At 39.1% G+C, this 8268-nt stretch overlaps 1 protein-coding gene across 2 annotated transcripts in view; it reads left to right on the top strand.

The window, feature by feature from the left end:
• Dcun1d1 (defective in cullin neddylation 1 domain containing 1) overlaps positions 1 to 8268 on the top strand; it is a 50270-nt gene that overhangs the window by 1504 nt on the left and 40498 nt on the right. Inside the window, exon 1 of one of the 2 annotated variants that reach the window (XM_017798744.2) lies at positions 7390 to 7411. The exons of the other annotated variant lie outside the window; for it this stretch is intronic. The gene's annotated coding sequence lies outside the window, so the exon portion shown is untranslated. Of the gene's footprint in view, positions 1 to 7389; positions 7412 to 8268 lie in introns of those variants that run through there. 2 annotated transcript variants of the gene reach the window in all.

The following is an 8268-nucleotide window of genomic DNA, read 5'->3' as shown; positions in this document are numbered from 1 at the left end:
TTTTTATAAATCATCAGAAGTTTTTAGACATACATTGTTCCCAGATCTTCTAATTCACCTCCTCCCCTTTTATAGAAGTAGAAATTGAGGTTTAAGAAGGTTTTGAGATTCAAGTTTGTAGGATTGTTAAAAAACTGTTACTATTTTCTTCTGGTCTATCATTTTCCCAGAATTTGGGATGTCTTATGTCTTTCTGGGTGGTTAATGATGTTAATTGCTAATTGCTCTTTTTAGTGACTTTAAAATGTATGGACCTTGACATTTATGATTATATTTTCTGCAGATATCAGACCCTAAAAATTCAGCATGTAAGTCTGTCCCTGGTTCTTTAGAACTTGTTGCACATCTTTTATATATCCGCAGGAAAAGTTGAGTAGGGCCTGATTCATGTTGATGTTCATTAAACTGCAATGTACCTGACTTTGTTCTAAGCACTGAGGGTGTGTATGTAACTGAACAGGCAGAAATGTTGTCTGATGAGGGTTATATGGAAGGACAAATAATAAATGTAGTATATCATTTTCACCCTTAAGTGTTAGAAGTTAAGGAAAAGACAGTGTTGAGGGAAGGGAAATTAGGAGTGCTGGAGCTTGGTGGAAGTAAAAGTGAGAAGTAACAAAATAGTGTCTGTACTGTGGATGAAATAAGTTCTGAGCAAGCTGGGAGTGGAGGGAATAAGCCTTTCAGAAATGTGCTGGAAGGAGAGTTTGAAGAACAGTGAGACTGGGAGCTGCAGACTGTGTGAGTGTATGGAGAGGGGCCATTGGGTCAAATGACATGAGCGGTTAGGCTGTGCCTTGGTGAGCATTGTAAAATGCCAGATTTTTATTTCCAAGAGAGCTGAGAAGCCATCAATAGATTTCTGAATAGTATGGTATTATGTGTCTCTTCTGTCACATAGAACCCTATTACAACATAGATAATCATTTTTTAATTTTGTATTGTTTTCTTTTGTTTGTGAGTCTCGGTATGTATGCAGCCCCAGCTAGCCAGGAATTCAAAAAGATGCACCTGCCTCTGCCTCCTGAGTGCTGGGATTAAAGGCATGTGCCAGGATGCCCAGTTTAAGACATGTAGCTCTGGCTGACTTGGAACTTGCTATATAGACTCAAAGTCACAGAGATCTACCTGCCTCCCAAGTGCTGTTAAGACAGTTTTTTAAAAGACAAGACCTTTATTAAAGTTTCTTTTCCATGTAACTTATGCATACAGAGTTTTGAATTCTGGATTAGGTAATATTTAATATAACATTTTCCCCTAGCCATTCTAAGGTTAGTAAAACACACAGCCTTTTCTTAGATTGGTGAATGCCCTTGTGCTGGTGGTTTGTGTGTAGTTTAATGACTATATGCAGAAAACTGAACATTTAAAGAGAAAAGAAATTAAGATTTATTGAGAGCATAGTGCATGCTGGTCTTGACAGCTTTTAACTATGTACTCCTGCTTGTGAAGTAGGAGATATTGCTACCTCTTTTCAGCATGTCTGGCAATGTTGACTTGGTAGTTCTCAGTGATTTGAGCAAAGGAAAGAGCTAGTGCACAGCAGAGCAGGGATTACACATTCTGTCACTGGCTCTGTACTTGATTCCTCTGCCAGTTCTTTCTTTCCCCCTAAAAACCCAGCAAGGACCATTCCACTACTGGTGTAGAATCTGATTAGTTTCACTCCAGCTTCTTATATTGAATGCAACCAAGTTATTTCCATGTTAAATATAAAGTGGTCTCTTGTAAACATTAAGTACGCAATTGAAAAACTTAACTTGTTGTATATTAAGAAAAACATTGGCAGTAAAATCACCTGGGTATTTTTTTTTCTTAAGTTGTAAAAGAACAGGACTCATTTTAAGTGACTCTTTGATTCGGGCCTCTTAGTTGGGCCGTACATAAAGAAAATCTCTGAGGAAGCCCCTTCTACACATACCTTTTGTGGTGCTGGGAATCAGCTCGAGATCTTGCACCTGATAGACAAGCCCCCTACCACAGAGCTACATCCCTAGCCCAAAAAAGCCTCTTTTTAAATTACAGTATGTGGAGCTTTGGGGTTTTTTGCCTGTAATCCCAGCAAGCTAGTGGCTGAGGCAAGAGGACCACAAGTGGGAGTTTGAAGCTACCCTGGGCAATGTAATGATTTCAAGGACAGCTTGGGTTATACAGTAAGATCCTGCCTCAAAACAAACAACAACAAAACAATAATATAAATTTCACTATGTGGTGCCCAGACTGTGGTGGTATTTGCCATGGCATTTGATGATGAGTAGTTCCAAATGGGACTCAATTGCTTTGTGGACAGACTCAAGTTATTGAATAGTTAGGTGACTGGTTTACCTCACTGCTTAGAAGTGTGCCTGTTAGCCAAGCAAAAGTAAGGGAAAAGCACCTCTAAAATAATCTTTCATTGCTTTTTGTGAAATTTTAAATATATAATTGATATTTAATCACTGAAGGTGATTAGGCTGCTGGTTGGCATTGTAAAATTTTAAGAGCTTTACTCTTGAATAGTAATTTTATAAAGAATTATATCGAATTAAACTTTTTTACTCCTCACCAACCCTGCTAAGTTCATATACTTAATTTTATTAAATGCTTAAGGGCTTAGTGATGTAGCTCAGTTGGTAGAGTGCTTGCTTGACATGAACAAAGCCCTGGGTTCTGCCCCAGGACCCCACAAACAGACCATGGTAGCGGGAGGATCAGAAGGTTAAGGTCATCCTTAACTAAGAGTTCAAGAGCAGCCTGAGATACATGAGACCCTGAGTCAAAAAGAAAAAATAAGGAAACACTTAAGAGTGTTTATTTATACTTCTGTTAGGGTTTGAGTTGGTAAGGAATCTTAAAATCAAATTTTATTTTTCAAGGATCATTTTGTTCTCTGTATGAAATTATAGTTTAATTGATTGTTGAATGCTAACCATCATAAGTTACCTATGAAACTTAAAAAATATCATTTAATTCTTTGGGTTTTTTTTTTTTAATTTCTACTACTTGTAACTATTATTATTTATTTTTAATTTTAATTTTTAATTTTTTTGTCTTTTTGAAGCAGGGTCTCCCTGTAACCCCAGCTGTCCTGGAATTCATGATGTAGACCAGGCTGGCCTTGAACTCACAGAGATCCGCCTGCCTCTGCCTCCCATGTGCTGGGACCACAGGCGTTCACCACCACGGCTGACTTATTTTTAAAATAATTTTTTAATGTGTATGAGTGTATTGCTTGCATGTATATAAGCATACCCATGCCATGCAGTGCCTGTGGAGGTCAGAAGAGGGCATCAGATTCCCTGGAACTGAACTGGAATTACATTCTGGATAGCCACCACGTGGGTGCTGGGGATCAAACCTAGGTTCTTTGCAAGAGCAGCGGTGCTCTTAACTGCTGAGTCATCGCTCCAGCCCTGGTCTCTAACTCTTAGGCCCAAGTGATCCTCCTGTGTTAGCTTCCAAAGTGGCTAGGGTTATACACCACCACACCCAGCTTAGAGAGTAAAGTTAGCTATTTTAATTGTTTGTTATTATTTAGTTATTGGTCAAGCAATAAGTTTGGGACAATCAATTGAAATATGACCAACAAAAGTAAATTTTTAAGGAAGTTGCTTCTATGCTGTTACCATAGGTAATCAGAAATTAGCAAAAATATCTTTTCAGTAGTCAATTTTTGTTCTAGAATCAAGACATTGCACTTACAGTGGCAGCCATCCTTTGAATAATCTAACAATTCTGATTGACAAGAAGAAAATTCTTTAAATTTCTATGAATGGAACACTTAAAAACCTGTGAGGAAGGGCTGGAGAGATGGCTCAGTGGTTAAGAGCACTGACTGCTCTTGCAGAGGACCCAGGTTCCATTCCCAGCACCCACATGGTGGCTAACACCGATCTGTAACTCCAGTTCCAGGGGATCTGAAGCTTTCTTCTGACCTCCATGGAGACTGCACACATGGGTGCACTTATACACATGCAGGCAATACACTCATACACATAAAAATAATAAAATATTTTTAAAACCCCTAAAACCCTGTGAGGATTGAGTGTGGTGGTGCCTGCCTGTAATGTGAGCACTTGGAAGCCGAGACTAGAGGATTGCTGTGAGTTCCAAGCTAGCCTGGCCTAAAATGTGAGAGCCCGTCTTAAAAAAATAAACCTGTGAGGAAAACTTATGCAAAATGATTTGGAATCTTACAGATGCACGTTCTGATTTATCGTCTGACTTACGGTTGTACTTCTGTTTTCTCGGCAATACCTCGTCACTATACAGTGTCCGCATTCAGAGATCCCCCCTCAGCAGTGTTCTCACGGTCAGCAGTTGTAGGATGTACCCAGCTTTCAGATGATTGTAGCTGTCGTTCATTATGCAGGAAACTAAACGATGAATAGTAATTATTCTAAACTGCAGATTATAATTTAAAAAAATACACTGAAGGTTTTGTTTTAGCCTAGTACTTGAAATTGCACATAGTTCCGTATATTTTCTGGCCCATAAACTATGTGTGTTCATATTTTTTATGTCAAGACTTTCCATTGGAAAAGGAGACCATGACTTTCAGCACCCCTAGATCTTCTACCTCTTTATTCAAACCTGTAGATTGCTATCTATCTGTTTGAAAAACCGACTATGGCAGGACTGTAACTATACTTTCCTTCTTGTTTTACTACTTGTCTTAAAATCAACTATCCCCTCCCTCCCCCAGCAAGGCCCTAACTAGATGTTCCTTCCCTGTCCCCGTGTTAGTCTTGGAATTATATTGGGAGCTAGTGTTTAATAGAATAGGTTCATAGGTAGAATGCCCATGGTCTACTTTAGAGAAGGGAAGGTCATTCCCTACCTTTTCCATCAGAATAGGTGAGACAGTGGTACTCTCCAGTGCCCTTTGTCTTTTTGAGACAGGGTCTCCTTGCAGCCCAGCTGTCCTGGAACTCACTATGTAGACCAGGCTGGCCTTGAACTCACAGAGATACGCCTGCCTCTGCCTCCTGAGTGCTGGGCTCAATACACATTCATAAGCTTTGTTTGCACTTTCACATGAAGATTGTGTATACGTAGAAAGACTATAGGCCTTGAAACCGAGCCCCGTGCCTTCAGTCCTGGCTCTGCACTTTTTGGTGAGTGCAGACTCTACTCTGAGGCTTGGTTTCCTCTTCTGTAAGATAGACCCAATGAGACCACTTTGCAGGGTTATTAATACATAAATGGAGCTATCAAGGTGTTGCTCTGCCTGTGGATCCAGTACTTAGCAGCTGAAATAGGAGAATCTCAGGGCTGGAAGAATCTCAGTAGTGAAGAGCACTGGCTGCCCTTCCAGAGGACCCAGGTTCAGATCCCAGCACCCACATGGTGGCTAACAACTGTCCTTAATTCCAGTTCCAGGGGATTCAGTGCCCTCTTTTAACCCCCCAGGGCATTGTACAGTACAGGTGCACTTACATACATGCAGGCAACACACTTGTACACATACACCTGTAGTCCCAGCACTTGGGAGGCAGAGGTAGGCGGATCTTTGTGAGTTCAAGGTCAGCCTGGTCTACATAGTAAGTTCCAGGCCAGCTGGGACTACAGGGAAACCCTGTTTCAAAAAGAACAAAATAATAATAATAATAATAAATAATAGTAATAGTAAATAATAATAATAGATTACAACAACAACAAAAAGAAATAGAATCTCAAAAGTTCCAGGCCAGCCTGGGGCCACATAGGGAGATCCTACCTCAACAGCAATAACAACAAAAAATAAGAAGAAAAAGTAAAAGGTTAGCACAGGGTCTAGCACACAGTAGGAGCTCAAACAAATATTAGCTGCTGGTTTTCCTATTATAGTTACTTTTTTTTCCTTTTTTTAAATTTTATTATTTTTATTTTATGTGTATGCATGTATTGCCTCCATGTAGGTAAGTACACTCGTGTCCTGCAGTGCCCACAGAGAATAGAAGAGGCCCTCAGATCCCCTGGAACTGGAGTTACAGATAGTCGTTAGCTGCCGTGTGGGTGCTGGGATTCGAACCTGGGTCTTCTACAAGAACAACCAGTGTTCTTAACCACTGAGCCATCTCTCCAGACCTGTTTTTCCTTTTAAATACCTTTTAAAAACTCCTCCCCACTCTGATTATTCTTCCTTAATTTGTGAAGTTAAAAGAATTCTTACTGTGTACTATATAAGGTTGTATGAATTCCAGTTAAATGCTTACAGATGTAACACCTTTGTGCACAGATGAAGAAACTGAAGCAAAAATTAATTTTTCCCAAATCACAGAGCAATTGAGAGTCATGGGTAGAATCGAAATCCTACCAGTTAGACTTGAGAGTGAGAGTCTGCACTGTTTGCCAACTATACTATGGTGCTCTCTATGCAGGTGGTAGAAGATGTAGCTGACCTGCGCTTACCTTAGCCTGACACTCCCCTGGAGTAGAACTTTGTCCGTAGGTGAAAATGTTCTCTTGGAGCAGGTAGTATCATTGGATTGATTTTTCTTGCACTTTTGACGTCAAACCAGTGATCTATGAGAAGACCTTATGTAATTGAGTGGTTTCGGTATGGGTAACGTGACTGTGTCTGTCGAATACTCCATTTTACATAACAAAACATGATTTGTAGATTAAAGCTAGCTCTTCTAAATTTCATATCAGTTTAAAGCTGTTAAGCACGTGCTAATCACATAGGAAACAACCTAGAGCTATTAATGAGGATAATTCGGGGTTTTGTTGTTTTTGTTTGATCTTTTTTTGAGACAGGGTCTCCGTGTAGCTACAGCTGGCCTGGAATGCACTCTGTAGACCAGGCTGGTCTTAAACTCACAGAGATTTGCTGGCCACTGGCTCCCAAGTGCTGGGACTGAAGGCATGTACCACCACACCTGGCTTTTTTTTTTTTTTTAATATTTTAAGACATTGGTTTCTGTGAACTAGATTCATCAACTAATGAGAATTGTACTTGAAAAAGTAAGTCCTTTGAAACTTGGACCTGAATGCCTTCTTGGAGTTGAACTTGAAATTGAAGCTTAAGGGTTAGAGAATGAAAAATCTGGCTAATGGAAGAAGTCCAATTAATTTTAATTTTTTTCTTTTACAAATATCACTTCCTCATTAAAGTTATTTCTATTTTGAAATTTGGGGGAATTAGTTGACCAGCAAACTGTTTACCATGTTCATTGTTTTCCCATAAGAATCATAGTAGGAAAGACTTTCTTAACTTTACTGTCATTATTATTATTGCTGTAGAGTCATTCTGGGCCTTTGCTTTCCTAGTCATGGTATTTTGTGGGTTTGATGGCAGAATATGCTTGAATATATACTTTGATAGATTCAAAATACTGTATTTGAATTTTTTTCAGGTAAACTACTTATTTTGATGCCAGGGATTAAACCTTGAGCATGTACTTTACCACTGAGCCACACCCCCTTGTCCTAAAAGATTATTTCAAATGTGAGTCTTAAATTTCTTGAGTTAAAAAAAAGGGGCGGGGGGAACATATGTTAGATTTAAAGACAAAGCAGTATGTGTTGTTAGTCTAGGCATTTTTTTATTTTGTAAGATGAACAAACAGATGCCTTTTACTATTCAGAGTATGGCAACTTTCCAAGTTTTCTCTTTCCCCTTCCTTCCCATCTTCCCTTTCTCTCTCCTCTCATTCCTCCTCCCCTTTTTTTTTTGTCTTGAATTAAAAAAAAAAAAGTATGAGTATCATCTATTTTTGTGTACTTAGCACAATTGAATTTTCTTGAAACTTGGCAATAATCTAGATGACTTTGACACATGAATACTAAAGATTGTATTGCTTAATCATATTTAGTGATTACGCTTGTCCCTTTTAAATACATATTAAATACATACACTTTTGATTGCTGACTCATAGAGCCTGTCTCATGTTTCTGCTCTTGGGAAAAAAAATCTCCACTGGGTTTGTAGTAGAAATGGAGAAATCTATCTGCTTTACTATTTTGTTTTTTTAGTCTATCTTATCTCCCATTCTATAATAATTCTTCTCTAGTTAGTCTCATCATCCTTTTTCCATTCCTTGGGTGGGCATATTTTTGATTTATGTTTTCAGAATAGGAATACCTTGCCCAGTACCACTTGTGTGGCCTGGGAAAGGGTGCTGGGAGTGTTAGGGTTCTAAACAGCCTGAGCAGAAGGCAGATAGTTGTAATCTACTCTAGGACAACCTTTTACCCTAGAGAATTAGTCATTTGCAGTGGAGGAAAGTAAGCGTTAAACTTGCTGTAGATACAGAAAGCTGGTGAGAGCCCAGCACAAGAGGAGGGTTTTAAGAAATATTTGAA

This window comes from Nannospalax galili, unplaced genomic scaffold (genome assembly GCF_000622305.1).
Source record: "Nannospalax galili isolate Female #2095 unplaced genomic scaffold, S.galili_v1.0 scaffold557, whole genome shotgun sequence".
Classification (NCBI taxonomy): Eukaryota; Metazoa; Chordata; class Mammalia; order Rodentia; family Spalacidae; genus Nannospalax; species Nannospalax galili.
The sequence above is the reverse complement of the archived record's forward strand: the minus strand, read 5'-3'. Positions and strand labels throughout refer to the sequence as shown.